Source organism: Oryctolagus cuniculus, chromosome 3, assembly GCF_051225735.1.
Source record: "Oryctolagus cuniculus isolate XC-2025 breed Fujian yellow rabbit chromosome 3, ASM5122573v1, whole genome shotgun sequence".
Taxonomy (NCBI): domain Eukaryota; kingdom Metazoa; phylum Chordata; class Mammalia; order Lagomorpha; family Leporidae; genus Oryctolagus; species Oryctolagus cuniculus.
Window position 1 is genome coordinate 132,508,226 of NC_142869.1, and position 16,915 is coordinate 132,525,140.

The following is a 16,915-nucleotide window of genomic DNA, read 5'->3' on the forward strand; positions in this document are numbered from 1 at the left end:
AGTGCGTAACTCTTTATGACGGCACATGGTGGACTGTATCCAAAAGATAAATTATGGTTTAACGTATTTGGCTGTTACTATTACTATTACTGTTACTACTACTATTACTATCACTGTTATCTTTGAAAGATAGAGGAGGCATATCTTTAATGAAATGCTAGAGAAAGCATTCTGAGTATTCTACCCTGGGCCTCTCCAAGAAATAGTTGGATGAATTTAAAATAATAATAATATATATTAGATTCCATTATAAAGATGTTATACCCTTTAAGCCTCAGTTTCTTCACCTATCAAATGAGCATATTAGAGTAGCTACTAAAAGTCATTTTCAACTCAAAAACTGTTCTATGGAAGCATTTTTCCCTTTTCCATGTTGAAGCTATGTAGTGTCTTAAAAAATAGCCCTCCCGTACCCTTTTCATGGCCTAAAGATTAATTAGGATGGTAGCAAGCTGGTATTTGTACGCAAACTTGACAATTATGCAAGTATAATAGATGGCCCGGTAGCTGCTATACTGAGATGAGCATTAAATCTCCTTTACTAATCTGGAAATCACCTCAAATTAGCATCTATTGAGATCTTCTTCCTCCCCACCTCCCCCCATCAAATTCAGGAAAACATTTGTTTTCTTCCTGTTACTTTTTCCCATGTTCTGGCATCACCTCCTCTGTTTACATTAACATTGGATAGCCTTTGGCATTGTGGCCAAAGGAAAAATGCCATCATGTTCTACTGCTAACTCCCTGGGTGTCTAACTAGACATCACATCATCAGAAGGAGCCTGGAGAAATTCACTGAGCTCTGAGCAGGACCTGTGTGTAGTTGATACACAGGGAAGCTTTCCTAAGTACTCATCACATAGCTATAATTAGGGCGCTTTTACCTGTGACAGCACTGACAGGATATACCTAGTATTCACCTGCTTTATTTAGTTTCCTGTACCAACGAGTGACACCGAAGTAGCTAAATGCCCATAACCAGGTCCACAAGGAATAGTTAAGTGGACTGAAGACACATCAAGTGTTTCTCTAGATCGACTGGAGCCACATGTTTTAAATTATTCTTTGGGGGCATCCTTACTGAGGAGAGAAGTGGGGACTCATTTTTTTTAGCATGCTTCCCCCTTCAGATTCACCAACAGCTTCCTCTGCCTCCTCCAGGACCATCTTCAGAGACTGCTAATTAAGTAATAACAATCCAGTCATAAAATTTAACTTACATAAGTGTTTTTCTAAAACTCAGTTTACAAACCTTCCTGATCAATTTAATTGGTTTGCAGTGAATACCACAATGCCATATTACCCAGGAATTTTACACCTGAAAAATAGAGGGGGAGGGAGTGAAACATCAAACCTATTTTATGACAAAAGCAATAGCTGTGAAAGAACAAAGAAGCAGTGAAATCCAGTCATGACTCATAAGTTGGTCGCCTTTTCTTCATAGGTCCCTAAATTGCTGGCCTAGAAAACTGGTAATATTGTCTTTTAAGCCATTAACAACAGCAACCACTAGCACCACCAAGGAAAAAATTCCATCTACTCATCAGCATTCTAACTCAGCATGTTGCCTGTGACAAGTGACACCCTGACAAGCTGGTCCTCTGGAGCTTGTCTTTCCAGAAAGCTGTTATTCCTGGTAGAGTTACAGGACTCGGGGAGACTATGTATGGTTAAGTCTTCTAGGCATGCCTGTATGTCCATTGCCTGGCATTGGTAGACATATGTTGATAAAATAACCAAACCCACTGGCATACACGAAGTGACAACACTGGGGGCCTGGCATGACTGTATTTCTCAGACACAAGTGGGTACATTACTGATCTCTGTAGTACACAAAATGTGTGCCTTGACTAAGGTTGAAGAGTTTATCCACTGTACTTGGGTGTCGTTGATTTCCAATTTAAAATTTAGGCTGGGCCTGATTTAAGAATGTGTGTGCTTCGTATGAAAAGTTTCCCTGGATGAGGTCGACAACAAACTGAAATCAATGCTGCAATGCTACATTATATTCGAGTTTGAAATTGGGAGGTTGCGTATCCCCTTCCAGCCTTTCCTCTTGGTTTAGAACTTAGAAGATACCTCAAAAATAACAAATCTGGCTTGGTTTAGAAGCAGCACTTCTAATGGATAGCAGAAAAGCAAACAAAACACCTTTTCCTCTTTGAAATGAATCATTTTGTTTTTCCTATAGACTGCATGTGGTGTTTGAGGCAGAGCGAGCAAGGCTGCCAATATTGCCAGCAAATGCTTCGGCACCTTTCATTTTTCACTCTGAGCAGGAACCCTCTTCTTAAACTTGTTCATTTTACAGAGGGAAAATCGAAGCCACTGGCATATTGTCAGGGCTGCTTTATTGTCATTACTTACAAAGGTCATTGGAATTAATTGACTTCTTACGCTGCATATTGTAAACTGACTCATTTTTGACACATTTATGGGAAAGTGGCAGGATCTAAGTGGCTGGTGATTGTCTTTTGGTTTGGGCTTATATTATAAACTCAGAAACCAGTAACAACACTGAAATCACGGTTGTGGGGGGAAAACATGACACACAGTTTGAAAGAAACAGACTCCATTAGCTGTTTGGTGAGTTCAGCTAGAGGAAGAGGGGAGAGAGTTCTAGAAGACAAAATGCAAACAACTAGCTTTGTTTTAATGCCTTCCTAGGACCCAGTAAAGGGGGTAGCAGATGCCTCTTTGAGCATCCTCTGTTTGGTGGTGCCCAAGTAGCTGGCTTCCTTTTACAAGACTGCAAGTAAAAATTAACCAACACTGTACCCCGTGAATCATCACTCCCAGGACACTCTTCGAGTTTCCTGAGAGTAATTCTGTCTCAAAGGCACTGCTTCTGAAGCTGCAGATGAAAAAACACAGGAGCTGAGTAGTATTTATAGTACCAGGGCACACTATTTTCTAGGTAGGTATTTTGAATCTTTACTTTGTCCCTTTTGATTTTTCCCTTTTCCACTGAATTCGGAAGGCTCTACTCATATTCATAGCCTGCTTTCACTAAAATTAGAGGCTCGGAAACAAGGACATATTGTTAAAAATGAATAAATTAGAGCTGCAATAAGCCATCCAGCTCAACCACAGCGAAGGGAATATAGCGGTTGGTTTGAACAAACAATCTTCTTAAATAGGAAATGTGCTTTAAAGCCATCCTGCTGTGATCCTGTTAATTACCAAAGAAGATTAGAACTCTTCTGGTTCATGGGATCCTTTTACCTAGAGTGTGGCAGCTCCAGCTGCATTAGCAATCACAAATTTGCACTGTTCCTTCAGACCAGCGAGGAGATGTTATTAAAGGGAAGTCGTTTACCCCAGTCCGTAAGATGTAGCCTGGCAGAAATTCAATAACTGTTTGTGATATGCTCATTCCACCACTCTGCTTAGGGCTTTTAGCTCTTGACATGCAGCAACATTTGCCTTCATCTCCATCCATTGGATGAAAGGGAACAAAAATGCCCCACTTAGGGGGTTGCTTCCAAAACACAGAACGGTGTGTGATCTGCTTTTCATTACAAATGATGTGAAGAAAAATGAAAATCCCCCGCCACACATTCTCTCTCTGCTCTCTTTTCCTGTCCGACTCTCCTTAATGTCTCCTCCCCACCCCCCCCAACCTCCAGCTTTCTCTCTCTCACTGTCCCCTTCTCTTCTCTCTCCCTCCTCTTTCTCCTCCTCCCAACACTGCCTTTTCTCTCCCACTCACATCCTCTGATAGGCATTCAAGCTAGTAAAATGCATGTTGGAGAATCCCACTAACACAGCTAGGCACACACAGAGCCACAGGGGTTTTGCATGCGAATTTCCTCTCAAAAGTAAAATGTAAAGGAAAAAAAAAAGCTTTTAGAATGCAGACAAGGAGAAAACCTCAAAGGAGAATTTAGACGTAAAAACATCAGCATCAGCAAAACAAGAAATAGAGCACGTTGAATAGATATTGGTATTTTCAACTTACCTTGCAAAAGCAGTTTCAGCGCCAGACCACCTCCAGTGTCCCTGTGTGCTGGCTTCCTCAGTTCCTTGGTTGACATAATCACATGGTGGTATTCTTGTCCAGGTATCAGTAGGTGCACATCTCTGTGTGTGTGTGTAATAAAGTGCACACAGATATGTGCTACAGATAGACACACATACAAGCAACCTTAGCTCTGGATTCTAAAATATAAAAGCAGGCAGGCGGCTGCAGCTAGAATTCTCTCTTCTGCCTGGAACTCCTTTCAGTCGGCAGGCTGAGGCTCTCAATCCAGCGAAGAGAGATCCTGTGAGCTGGTTTTATTTCCCCCTGTTTCCATGGTGGTTAGTGGTGCATCGTTCACCCGATCAGCTGTCACACTGACATGGTGCTGCCTGCTCAGCGGTCATTAATAACTGAACACCCTCCACTCCCCAGAGAGGAGCCAATCGCTTCAGACTGCCAGGATGTAGCACTCGCAGCTGCTCCAGTCTGGTTGGCTGAAACAACCTGTCTGTTCGATGACACTGCTGCTTAGGATACAAATAAATGAAACGGGCTTGCATATTTTCCGAGGAATCATTTTCCTTCCTTCCCTTTCCTCCTCCTCCTTCTTCTTTTTCTTCAGGGGGACATTGGGAATTTTTGCCAAGTTTTCCCATTTTTAAGTTAACCGTCGTACAGACTAACTGTGCTTTCACTCTGGAAACAGGCAAGGCACACTACTAATGCGGATTTCCCAAACATTAGAAACACCTGATAGAGACTCAAGCCTGGTAGTCCCTCTGTGCAAAGTTCAGGGATGGTTGCATCGTTTAATAAGAGCAGCTTGAAACTGTTTTGAGTGGCATTTGGTTCTCTATAGATCCCACTTAATTTAGCATATGTGCTTGCTGTTCAATAGCACTTTTTTTTTTTATAGCAATGACATTTCTTATCTGGACCAGAATTTTAAAAATAAAGTATATGTTTGCCTGTTTATAACACTGGCATTTGAAGATGTAGTTTTTAAAAAGGTGTGTTTCTAATTATATTCACTCACTGCTTCTTATGTGATGTGATACATCTGCCAGACACCTCCAAATGGGTGCAAGTAGAGGATGGTTTGTATGTGTATCTGTGTGTTTTGGATGTATGTTTTATACTCTAAAGAGATATTTCAACTATTATAAATTAATTCCTCCTCAAAAAGGACTCCTCCTTATTTTTAGACCCATTAATTTTGAATGTGTGTTGAAGAGGAAAATATACTCTGTAAGCCATATATGTAAAACACTTTATGAATTTCCAGAAATTTAGAAAATTTAGAAGCATAGCAGTGTGTTTCTTTCAATCTCAAGATAAACACAGAAAGCAGTTTTTAAAAATGCATGTTTCAGAATCTTAATTAGTGTACTAGAGAAACATCTTGTTGAGAAGAATGTTACATGAGGATTAATTTATCAACAGGTCAAAAGCAGGCTGGATTCATGACTCCAGCCCTAGTTTAGAGATACTACCCTCTAGTGGATTAAAAAGAAATGACATCAGATTTACTTCCAAAAAACCTTAAAAAAAATCAAAAAAAAAAAACAAAAACAAAAACAAAAACAAACAAAAAAAAACAAAAAAACAGCTTCGTATCTAATTGCTCAAATGTTTATTGCAATCACATGGACCCATTGTTTGCAGTTGTTATCTCATAATACCAGAGAATTTTAAAAGCTCTAGCTTTGTTTTTAACCACCAAATGGAGATAGCATTGCAGCACAGCTGGAAAAGCCAGTGCTTAGGGCTCCCATATTGTAGTGCCTAGCCGAGTCCTGTCCACTCTGCTTCTGATCCATCTTCTTCTTAATGCTGTACTGGGAGGCAGCAGATGATGGCTCAAGTGATTTGTCCGCTGCCACCCACATGGGAGATCCCAGTGGATTCTTGGCTCCTTGCTTTGGCCTGGCCTAGCTCTGGTTTTATGGGCTTTCTGGGGAGTAAAACAACAATTGGAAGAACTCTCTCTCTTTCTGTTGCTCTTTCATTCAAATAAATAAATAAGTTTAAAAAATTAACCACCAATAGTTTCAGTCTGTAATTTTCTGTAAAAAATTTCAAAATGCTTTTTTCTATAAAAATTTATTCAAATTATTTGAATTAAATGTTTGATTAAAATAAATTCAAGACAAAACTAGCTTCTCAAATAACTGATTGACCCTCATTTCACAATGTTATTATGTTTTATTCTTTTTTTTAAAGTATTTATTTATTTGAAAGACAAAGTTAGTTACACAGAGAGAAGAAGAGACACAGAGAGAAGTCTTCCATCTGCTGGTTCACTCCCCAAATGGCCATAATGACGGGGGTTGGGCTAGGCCAAAGCCAGGAGCCAGGAGCTTCATCTGGGTCTCCCACTTGTGTACAGGGGCCCAAGCACTCAGGCCATTTTCCACTGCTTTCCCAAGCACATTAGAAGAGAGCTAGATTAGAAGTGGAACAGCCAGGGCTTGCACCCGTGCCCATATGGGATGCTGGAACTACAGGCAGCAGCTTCACCTGTTGTGCCACAGCAACAACTCCTAATGTTTTATTCTTTATGCTTTCGTGTTTACACAGAAAGAATATCATCAACCTATTGTTAAGGATTATGCTTGAGTGCTGGGAATGTTGTGTTGGAATCTATGTATAACTTTATGTATTTCTATAATGGTAATAATTATTATTCTTACCTCTTAATTTTACTCTCTTCATCTCTAATTTCTAATATATCTTGAATCATTTCAATACTTGTAGGATTTATTTCCTTAATATGGAAGAATTATTTTAAAATGGTGAAAAGTATTTGAAAAAGGAATTTTAATTTTATCTCATGGTTCCTTAAGTATTTCATTTTAGTTGATTGGTATTGATTGCATAGCTGACAAATGCAGTAATCAAGCCAATTTGTATAATGCACTCTCACAATGAAGGTACATTGTGATAGTCAAACAGATACATGATTAAGCTACTTTTTTGGCTTTTACATGAAAGTAACAATCATGTCTTGTATTTGAAGTTTCACTGTCTTACTCTAAGAAAAATCTTTTAAGTTTAACTTTAGTTAGATAGGCATACTATTGTAAAAACTGCCCTGTATTATTTCTCAGGAAGTTGTTTTCATTAAACGATCACTTTTTTTTTTTTTTTTTTGGAGGATGGGGAATGAGATTGTTGTTTCTACAGTTGTCTTTTTAATATATGTCCATGCCAAACTCAAAACATTTACTACTTATTTTTTTTTAAACTTTTATTTAATGCATATAAATTTCCAAAGTACGACTTATGGATTACAATGGCTTCCCCCCCATACCGTCCCTCCCACCCACAACCCTCCCCTTTCCCACTCCCTCTCCCCTTCCATTCACATCAAGATTCATTTTCGATTATCTTAATATACAGAAGATCAGCTTAGTATACATTAAGTATGGATTTCAACAGTTTGCTCCCACACAGAAACATAAAGTGAAAAATAATAGATGATTTTTTTAAATGATGATGAAATCAGAGCAGACCTATTGTCATGTTTAATCCCAGTGAGAGTCAAGTTGGGAATTGATAATTTCTTTTTTTTTTTTTTTTTTTTTTTACAGAGGATCAGTTTAGTATGCATTAAGTAAGGATTTCAACAGTTTGCACCCCCATAGAAACACAAAGTGAAATATATTGTTTGAGTACTCGTTATAGCATTAAATCTCAATGTACAGCACATTAAGGATAGAGATCCTACATGAGGAGTAAGTGCACAGTGACTCCTGTTGTTGACTTTACCAATTGACACTCCTGTCTATGGCATCAGTAATCTCCCTATGCTCCAGTCATGAGTTTCCAAGGCTATGGAAGCCCTCTGAGTTCTCCGACTCTTATCTTGTTTAGACAAGGTCATAGTCAAAGTGGAGGTTCTCTCCTCCCTTCAGAGAAAGGTACCTCCTTCTTTGATGACCTGTTCTTTCCACTGGGATCTCACTCGCAGAGATCTTTTGCCAGAGTGTCTTGGCTTTCCATGCCTGAAATACTCTCATGAGCTTTTCAGCCAGCTCCGAATGCCTTTAGGGCTGATTCTGAGGCCAGAGTGCTATTTAGGACATCTGCCATTCTATGAGTCTGCTGAGTATCTCACTTCCCATGTTGGATCACTCTCCCCTTTATTTACTCCATCAGTTAGCGTTAGCAGGTACTAGACTTGTCTATGTGCTCCCTTTGACTCCCAGTCTCTTCACCATGACCAACTGTGAACTGAAACTGATCACCTGGAACAGTGAGATGGCATTGGTACATGCCACCTCGATGGGATTGAATTGGAATCCCCTGGTATGCTTCCAACTCCACCACTTGGGGCAAGTCAGCCTGAGCATGTCCCAAATTATACATCTCTTCCCTCTCCCATTCCCACCACCATGTTCAACAGGGATCACATTTCAGTTAATTTTCAACACTTAAGAATAACTGTGCATCAATTACAGATCTAAACCAGTCATATTAAGTAGAACAGATAAAAAAACTACTAAGAGGGATAATGTATTAAGTTGTTCATTAACAGTCAGGGCTATGCTGATCAAGCCACCATTTTCCATAGTGTCCACCTCACTCCAACAGGTTTCCCTCTTGGTGTTCAGTCAGTCGTCACCGATCAGGGAGAACATACGGTATTTGTCCCTTTGGGACTGGCTTATTTCACTCAGCATGATGTGTTCCAGATTCCTCCATTTTGTTGCAAATGACTGGATTTCGTTGTTTCTTACTGCGGTATAGTATTCTAAAGAGTACATATCCCATAATTTCTTTATCCAGTCTATCGTTGATGGGCATTTAGGTTGGTTCCAGGTCTTAGCTATTGTGAATTGAGCTGCAAAAACATTTACTACTTATTTTTATAAATTTAATAGTATAGCATTACAAATGGGACTACAGCGTGGGAGAGATAGCAACACAGGCTTTGGATGAGAAGGATGAGATTCTGTCCTTTGGCTATCAGTTCCATCCCGCTTCAAGGGCATTGGCTGCTTAGTACAATCAGTGTGTGCATTTCAGGTGCTTTTGTCGTGTATCAAGGAGGTCCGTGATCTGCTGGAATATGAAAGGTGGCTTTCCCAAAAGATGTGTGGAAAGTTATTTTAGCAGTCACATCTATTTTGTGAAGCACCATATGCAGACATTCAGTTGTAGTGTGGTAAGGATTCATTGCTTCTGAATTAGTACAGTGAATGGTCATTAAGTGAGAACATGGGATTTGGAACTCTTATGTTCTAGGTCAAGAAAGTAGTTTAAGTGTAGAAAGATGTTGTAAGACAGCCTGGAATAGAGCCCCCTCCCATCTTCCACAATTTCTCCACTATATAACCTTATCATCTACTGGAGAGTAGACAGGTTCTTGGCTTTTTATTTTTCTTTTTTCTCGCTCCCTCCTCCCTTTATTTTTTTCTTTTTCTCAATTTTTTTTTCTTGAAAAGTCTACTAAAACTTCAGAGAAATTTCACTTTGCAAATCAAACCCACCATACTGCATGAATGTGCATCTTAACTGCATTGTAGTAAAAGGCTGTAGGGTTTCCCAAATAAGTACTCAGTTTTAATGAAAATGCATTGAAAATTTTTTTTCATTTGTCAGGTAGAGTTATAGGCAGTGAGAGAGTGAGACAGAGAGAAAGGCCTTCCTTCCTTTGGTTCACTCCCCAAATGGCCACTATGGGCGGCGCTGCACCCATCCAAAGCCAGGAGCCAGGTGCTTCTTCCTGGTCTCCCATGCGGGTGCAGGGGCCTAAGCACTTGGGCCATCCTCCACTGCCCTCCCAGGCCACAGCAGAGCGCCGGACTGGAAGAGGAGCAACTGGGACTGGAACCCAGTACCCATATGGGATGCCGGCACCGCAGGCGGAGGATTACCCAAGTGGGCCACTGCGCCAGCACCACATTGAAATTATTTTAAAGCATAAAGGAATAATTACAACATTAAATTATGTTTAAAGAGTTTTGCTTTCACCATCTAATAAGAAAATATTGGGGTGCAATAAATATTCATGTATTTAATGGTTGAATGTATTAAATTTTCACTGGCATGTTGTTATTTCATCAACTCCTGGGTATTATTTTCTTGTGTGCTTTTGTTAGAAAAGTGGTGTGGACAGTGAGCGGACTTCAGGACCTGAGGCTAGACTGCCTAAGTTTGAATTCTTACCTTGTTACCTCTAGCTCTGGGATCCCAAGCTTCATGTTAAGTATCTCTGTGCATCTGTGCATTTTGTTTTACTGCTAAGATGAGTATAAGCATTAAAGTTGTTAATATCACACAGAGCTTAGAAAAATGCCTGAAATATAGTAAGCCTGGAAGAATGTTGGACGTCATCATTTATGTCATTATTATCATCATGGTGACTTTTATCGTCATCTGCTTCTTTTGCTTCCTCTTTACCACATTTGATTCTGGCTTTCCTCCTCATGTTGAATGCCTTTTCTACCTTCCACTCCACCCCCTTGACTCTTACATGGCTACCCTGTTTCTCTTCTTCTTGAAAAGTAGAGTGACAGAGAGGGAAAGACAGTGAGAGAAACAGAGAAGGAGATCTTCCATTCACTGGCTCACTCTTCAGATGCCCATAACAGCTTGGGCTGGGCCAGGCTGAAGCCAAAAGCCAGGAATTCCATCTAGGTCCCCTATGTGGGTGGTGAAAACCCAGGTACTTGAGCCATTGTCCACTGCCTCCCAGGTCACACATTAGCAGGAAGCTGGACAAGAAGCAGGGGCAGGACTTGATCCCAGGCACTCCAGTTTGGGGAGTGTGTATGTCAAAGCTGGCTTAATCCCCTAAGCCACATGCCCGTCCTCCTACCCCTAAAATAAGTGACATTAAATAAACCTTCCTTGTGGACTCTTCTCCAACTCTGTGACAAGATGTAATTTCTGATCCAACCACAACAACATCTTTATCAATTTGATAGTTTACCACTCTTTTGGTGTGTTAATCATTTCTATAATTTCACCTTTTTGTTATTCTGGTTTTCAGGATCCTCCTGGAGGGGGTGTATGTCTTATTATGTCTTTAAGTTCCACAGTGTAGGAAAAAAAAGTGGAGAAAGCAACATTTGTTGAATACTAACATATGTCTGTATGTGTTTTTAAAGACATTTAATCCTCACAACATTTTTCTAACATGGATATTTCTATCCCAGTTTGACAGTGTGGAAACATTGCCTGAAACAAATTAGGTTACTTGCTTAATGTCACAAAACTATTAAATAATGAGGCTAAAATTTGAACTCAGCTCTGTCTACTTACAGAGCTAAGGCTATTTCCACTATACGAGGCTCTCAATATTCATTTCTAAAATAAATGAATGCTTGATTGATGGCTTTGCCAGCCAATTCAATGTAGTCAGCAACAAGGGACACCAAAAATAAAATACTATTTTTAAAAAGGAGTGGATTTTATGCACTAGACAGTGGGTGCTTTTATATAGTTATGGTTGTTCAGTGTTGATGATAGAATTTTTATTGCTGTCACGATTTGAGAAATAGAGCTCTGAAGAAATGCTGTGCCTAGTTGGAAAGATGAGTTTTTATACTAAGAAAGCTAAGCACATATGACTGAACAACTGATGACGAGGTCTAACATTGTGCTAGGAAGGTCTTCAGTGACTTTGTCTTCTGTATTCCAATTCTTATTTTGTGTATTTAAATAACTTGTTTATTAGAGAGGAAGTGAATGAGAGAAGGGCTTCCCATCTACTTGTTCACTCCCCAAATTTCCCACAATGGCCAGAGCTGGAGCAAAGATAGGAGCTGGGAACTCAATGCAGATCTCGCATCTGGGTGATGAGGGATGAGGAGCCCACCACTTGAGCCATCACTGCTACCTCCCATGGTCTACATGGGCAGGAAGCTGGAATTGGGAGCCAAAGTTGGGAATCGAACCAAGACACTCTGAAATGGGATATAGTCAGTTTAACCTGTATACCAGACATCTGTACCCTTTAGTCTAATTTTCTTAGTAGATTTTCTCTCTATTAAGTTAGAAACATGTTTTAAAGTGAATAATATTGGTTAGTGTTAAGAATGTTGAACTAAATCAAGTTGGGTCATAATTTTTCTTTGCTTTTTCCAAGGGATTTTGGAAAATATAATTGGATAGAAAAAATGAAATGTTTATTTATTGAATTCCAGGTCTTATTTTCAATGAAGGCTATGACTCCACTTGAAGAACAAAAGTATTTTACCACTAGGAAACTTACACCCAAGAACAAGAAAGCTGTCAGATGTGAAAGGGATAAACCTCTGTTTTTCCATCTGTCTCTCCATTCTTCCTTCTCTTCTCTTCATCTTTCTCTTCAGGTCCAAAAGATCTCTTATCTTGGCATCTCTCTGTGCCTTTCTCCATTCTTTTTCTCAGACAATGGAATTTTAACCCCTCCTCTAGCCATGTGGGGGAGAAAAGTTGCTCTTACAGTTACTCTAAAGAGCAGAACGTAAAATTAGGCATTTTGCATGATCTAGATCTGTTAAATAAAATATTTACATAGCATAGAAAGCAGATAAATAGCCAGATATAATTGAAAAGAAATATATAAAGAAAATTGAAAATGAATCTTGATAAGAATGGAAGGGGAGAGAGAGCGGGAAAGGGGAGGGTTGCGGGTGGGAGGGAAGTCATTGGGAGGGGGAGCCAATGTAATCCATAAGCTGTACTTTGGAAATCTATATTCATTAAATAAAAGTTAAAAAAAAAAAGAAAAGAAATATACTAGTTTTCTTTGATTGGATAATGGGTGATTTTTCTCTTTATAGTGTTTTAAAATATTCAAACTTTCTACAGTCAATTTTTATTATTAGAAATTATAGTCATTATTTAAAAAATAAGATATGAAATTTCTCCAGAGTTGTCCTTTACTTCTATTAGAACTCTCTTGGTTAGTAGGTTATCTAGCCTATTAAACTTGCTATTCAATTCCATCCACAATATAATCATTAAAATTTCAATTCCAACAACAACAATAATAGTAGATAACATTCATGGAGAACTCATGTTGTGTCAGTCCATTAAGAGGTTTTCTTGAATTGTATCATTTAGTTCTTATATTGGCTACTATGTAATCATTAATCTCATTTTACAGATCAGAAAACTGAGACAGTCTGGCTGAGTGTGCAGTCATATAGTTGCTCATTGGTAGTTGGCAACCAAACCAATGTCTGTGTGATCACACTCTCATATTGGTAATTATTACACTTTATTGATATGTCCCCTGTATTGCTGTCTAGTCTTTCAGTCTATTCTTCACTCTCAGCATGTCTCATCCATCAGCCATTTTCAGTGCTTCGTCGTTTCCCTAAACATATCATCTTGCAATGTCAGATGTTCATAGCTCTATAAGCATACCAGTTCTACAAAGATTCTGCTCAAAAATAAAATCCTGCCCTTTAGAAAGGCTGTCCCACCTCCATGAAAATAAAGACTTACCTTCTTTTATTACTCTTTAAATTTGCTTTTTTCTATCAAATATACTTTGTTAAGAATGTATTTTGGTTTTGAGTTGTTTGTGCCTAGATAGTAAACAGAAACTATGTCCTAATCACTTTGTATTTGCAACAGTACACTTACTATATTAAGAGGTCATTGAGTGACTAAAGAAATCAGTTGCTGCTCCCTTCTGTGTGTTCATTTTATTCAAAAGATTTGAGTAAAACCAGAGGATCATTTACTTAAAAGAAAACCTAAATCAAGAGAATACACTTGAGGGGATGGATTTTTGTCAGATTGATGACTTCAGTTACTTATAAGATTATTCATAGCAGAGCTATTAATTATGAGAGAATAGAGTGCATCTCTTGAACTGGCCTTTTTCTCTGCTGATCTCTTCTACCTTTTCATCTTTTTTATTAGTAGTTATTAAACATAGTTTGGTTCATATAACTCTACTAAGAGCCTCTAAGTTCTAGGCAAACATTTAACTCTCAGAACCAAGATGACATGGAAGCTATGTGTTAATTCTAGACAAAAATTAAGAACCAAGATGACTGGGGCTGGTGCTGTGGCATAATGGGTAAAGCCACTGCCTGCAGTGCCAGTGTCCCATATGGGCGCCAGTTCAAGTCCTCGCCGCTCCACTTCCAGTCCAGCTCTGTGATATGGCCTAGGAAAGCAGTAGATGAGGGCCAGAGTCCTTGAGCCCTTGCACCTGCTTGTGAGACCTGGAAGAAGCTCCTGGCTCCTGGCTTCATATTGGCCCAGCTCTGGCCATTGTGGTCATCTGGGGAGTAAACCAGCGGATGGAAGACTTTGTTTCTCTCTCTCTCCCTCCCTCTATGTTACTCTGCCATTCAAATAAATAAATCTTTAGAAAAAAAATGATGGCACAGCCTGAGGTAACAATTTGCTCCTGATGCAATGATCTTATGCAGAGTCTGTTGGTACTGTCTTGGTTTTCACATAGATGCTTTTGCAAAGGTGAGCTAATGAAAATTATTGCTTAAGCCTAAGTAAGAGATCAAGGCAGTGATTTCTGAGAAGAAAAAGCAAACTTTTTTGTCAGTAAAATATTTAGGTATCTAGTTATATTGCACATCTAGAAGTTAAAAAGTCATTTGATTTTTCATGAATATTTTATGTCACTTTTGCTTGACTTTTACTAAATTGGAGAACAAAGGTGGCTGTTATCATACCTATCTGATTCTCTCTCTTCATTGATGAACAGAACAGAAACCCCAGAGCTAAAGTTTTCTGTCTAATCCTTTAGTGATCATTCATGGAGTTATTCCTTTTAGTTCAGGGAAAGTGTTTTCAAGAATGAAAGCCAATTATTACAGCTAGTATGATTGACAGAATAGATGGATTCCTGTAGCAACTACCTACATTGCCGTGTCTGCTGAATTTCCAGCTGTAAATGTTAAAGTTGTCACCAAGTCTGTTTTACAATCCTGTTATCTTCTATTCGGACAACACGAATTCTTCCCTTCATTTTCTTTTCTCATATTCTAGGGGTGAGCGTGTTGTGTGTTTCGTGTGTGTGTGTGTGTGTGTGTATGGGGATCATGTTCCTGCACTTCCTTGGCCTTCCCAATTCCAATTTCAATCCATTCATCATAATTTTATTCTTCCATATGGTGCACACCACTCTACTTCCCCAAATTGTCATCATCTTCCTACTTCTCAGACTTGCGACTTGATATCTGGTGGACAGTGTTCATTTCTACTTAAACTGTTGCTAAAATCTTGCGAGATTCTGACTTCTAAGTATGAAACCAGCCAACAGTTACCCAATCTCCTTAACTGAAAATACCTGGCTTTCACTTGCATTTCAGAGACTCGTTCCCAGGATCCTTCCCCTGATCTTTTTTGGTAACTGGAATTCTTCTACTTCGGAAGTCTTGAACTTCAGAATATCTCTTTTGATATAACCCTGTACTCATCTGGCTATTTTAGAACTCTGCTATCCCTACATTTGGTTTTTGACACCACAAATACCTGAAATTTTTCAAGGTCGATTATTTACTGGTTGCCCTCAGCTATCTTGTTCTTTTCATCCTACCAAAACTGATTGTCTAAACCACTACCAATCTCTGATTCTCTTGCTCTGGTCTCCCACCATACCTATCCAATCAGAACAATCGGTCAACACTGTGCTTTTTGTTCTCTGCGCCTGAATGAGGCCAAGTGTTCCTGGAAGAAATCACACAGTGGCGCACCTTGGTTTCCACTATAAACACTGAGTGGTATGTTTCAGTCAGGTTTTCAGCAGTGTCCTTCTATCCTTATATTTGTCCTAAGTCATCTCTTTATCCTCTTTTATTCAAAGATGACTGGAAATTTGCACACTCAATTTAATATTGCTTTTCAAGCTCTCAACTACTCTGAAGAAAATGGCATTGAACTCCTTTAATTTTACAACTTCCTGTTTTTGCTCAAAGTCAGCATTATCTCTCACTTTTAGTTTCAAAGAATGAGGCACTTCCTCATTGCCAGTCTGTTTCCTTCTCTTTCTCCCCTCAAATTTATCCACTTTTGTGTTTTCAGCCATGTGTCTCTAATAGTCTTTCTCTCTATCTTGCAATCATCAAATTTCCACAGAATCTATAATTGGTATGCTTAATTATTACTTATATTCAAATAACAACAATCCTTGTTTTAATCCTTAACCCTACTCCTTTCCATCCTTATATAAGTTTATTATAAAAAATAAATGCCTCATATAAGTTTATTTAAAAAGCTGTCAACAATTGCCAGAACTATAATATACAGCTTCTAATCCAACCATAGAACTGAAATTCTGTTTTGGAATCTCACCAATACCTTCCCAGTCTAGTCCTGGCACACCCAAGCCAGGTGCCTAGTCCTTCTCAGGCTTGTCTAAACATTCTATCTGCTATTATTGTGGGCTCATCTACCTCTTGAGTACTTACCATAGGTTTGCCTTTTGCCTACTACTCTCTTCAGTACTATACTCTACTTATATACTTATTGCTCTCAAATCTACATCAGTGCTCCTGTAAATAAAATTCTTCCTTCATGTCTACCTATCTATATATTCCTTTAATTTTATAATAAATATGTCTGCTTGCACAGTTCCCAGGCACTTACTCTTATGACCAAAATTGAGCTTTTAAGCTCTCCCTAAACTGGCTTTTCTTTTATTTTTCATTCCTGTTGTAGTAACACTACCTTGTTTCCCAGAGAATCCCAGGCTCTTTGACTCTCTTTCTGCTTCTTATCCAGCATCCAACCAGTTACTGAATACTGTTGGTTCTCCTCCCAAATTTTCTTTGTTCAATTATATTCTCTATCTCCTAGGCTTTCATCTTCTTATTTGGTGGCCACAATTGCTCCTCACTTTCCTGCTTCTAGATCATCCCTTCTGCATCATCTCCTCTGCTTCCTGTCACATCCTTCCTACCCCATCTTCTCCCTGCCCCCACCATAGTTGTGGGGAGCAACTCGGACTAGACTGTTACTCGAATTAAGACTTAT

At 39.0% G+C, this 16,915-nt stretch overlaps 2 protein-coding genes across 7 annotated transcripts in view; one reads left to right on the forward strand and one right to left on the reverse strand.

The window, feature by feature from the left end:
• LRRN3 (leucine rich repeat neuronal 3) overlaps window positions 1-4,476 on the reverse strand; it is a 34,444-nt gene extending 29,968 nt beyond the window's left edge. Inside the window, exon 1 of the mRNA XM_002712044.6 lies at window positions 3,962-4,476. The gene's annotated coding sequence lies outside the window, so the exon portion shown is untranslated. The remainder of the gene's footprint in view (window positions 1-3,961) is intronic.
• The window catches only part of IMMP2L (inner mitochondrial membrane peptidase subunit 2), a 1,052,378-nt gene that overhangs the window by 532,203 nt on the left and 503,260 nt on the right, over window positions 1-16,915 (forward strand). The window lies entirely within an intron of this gene.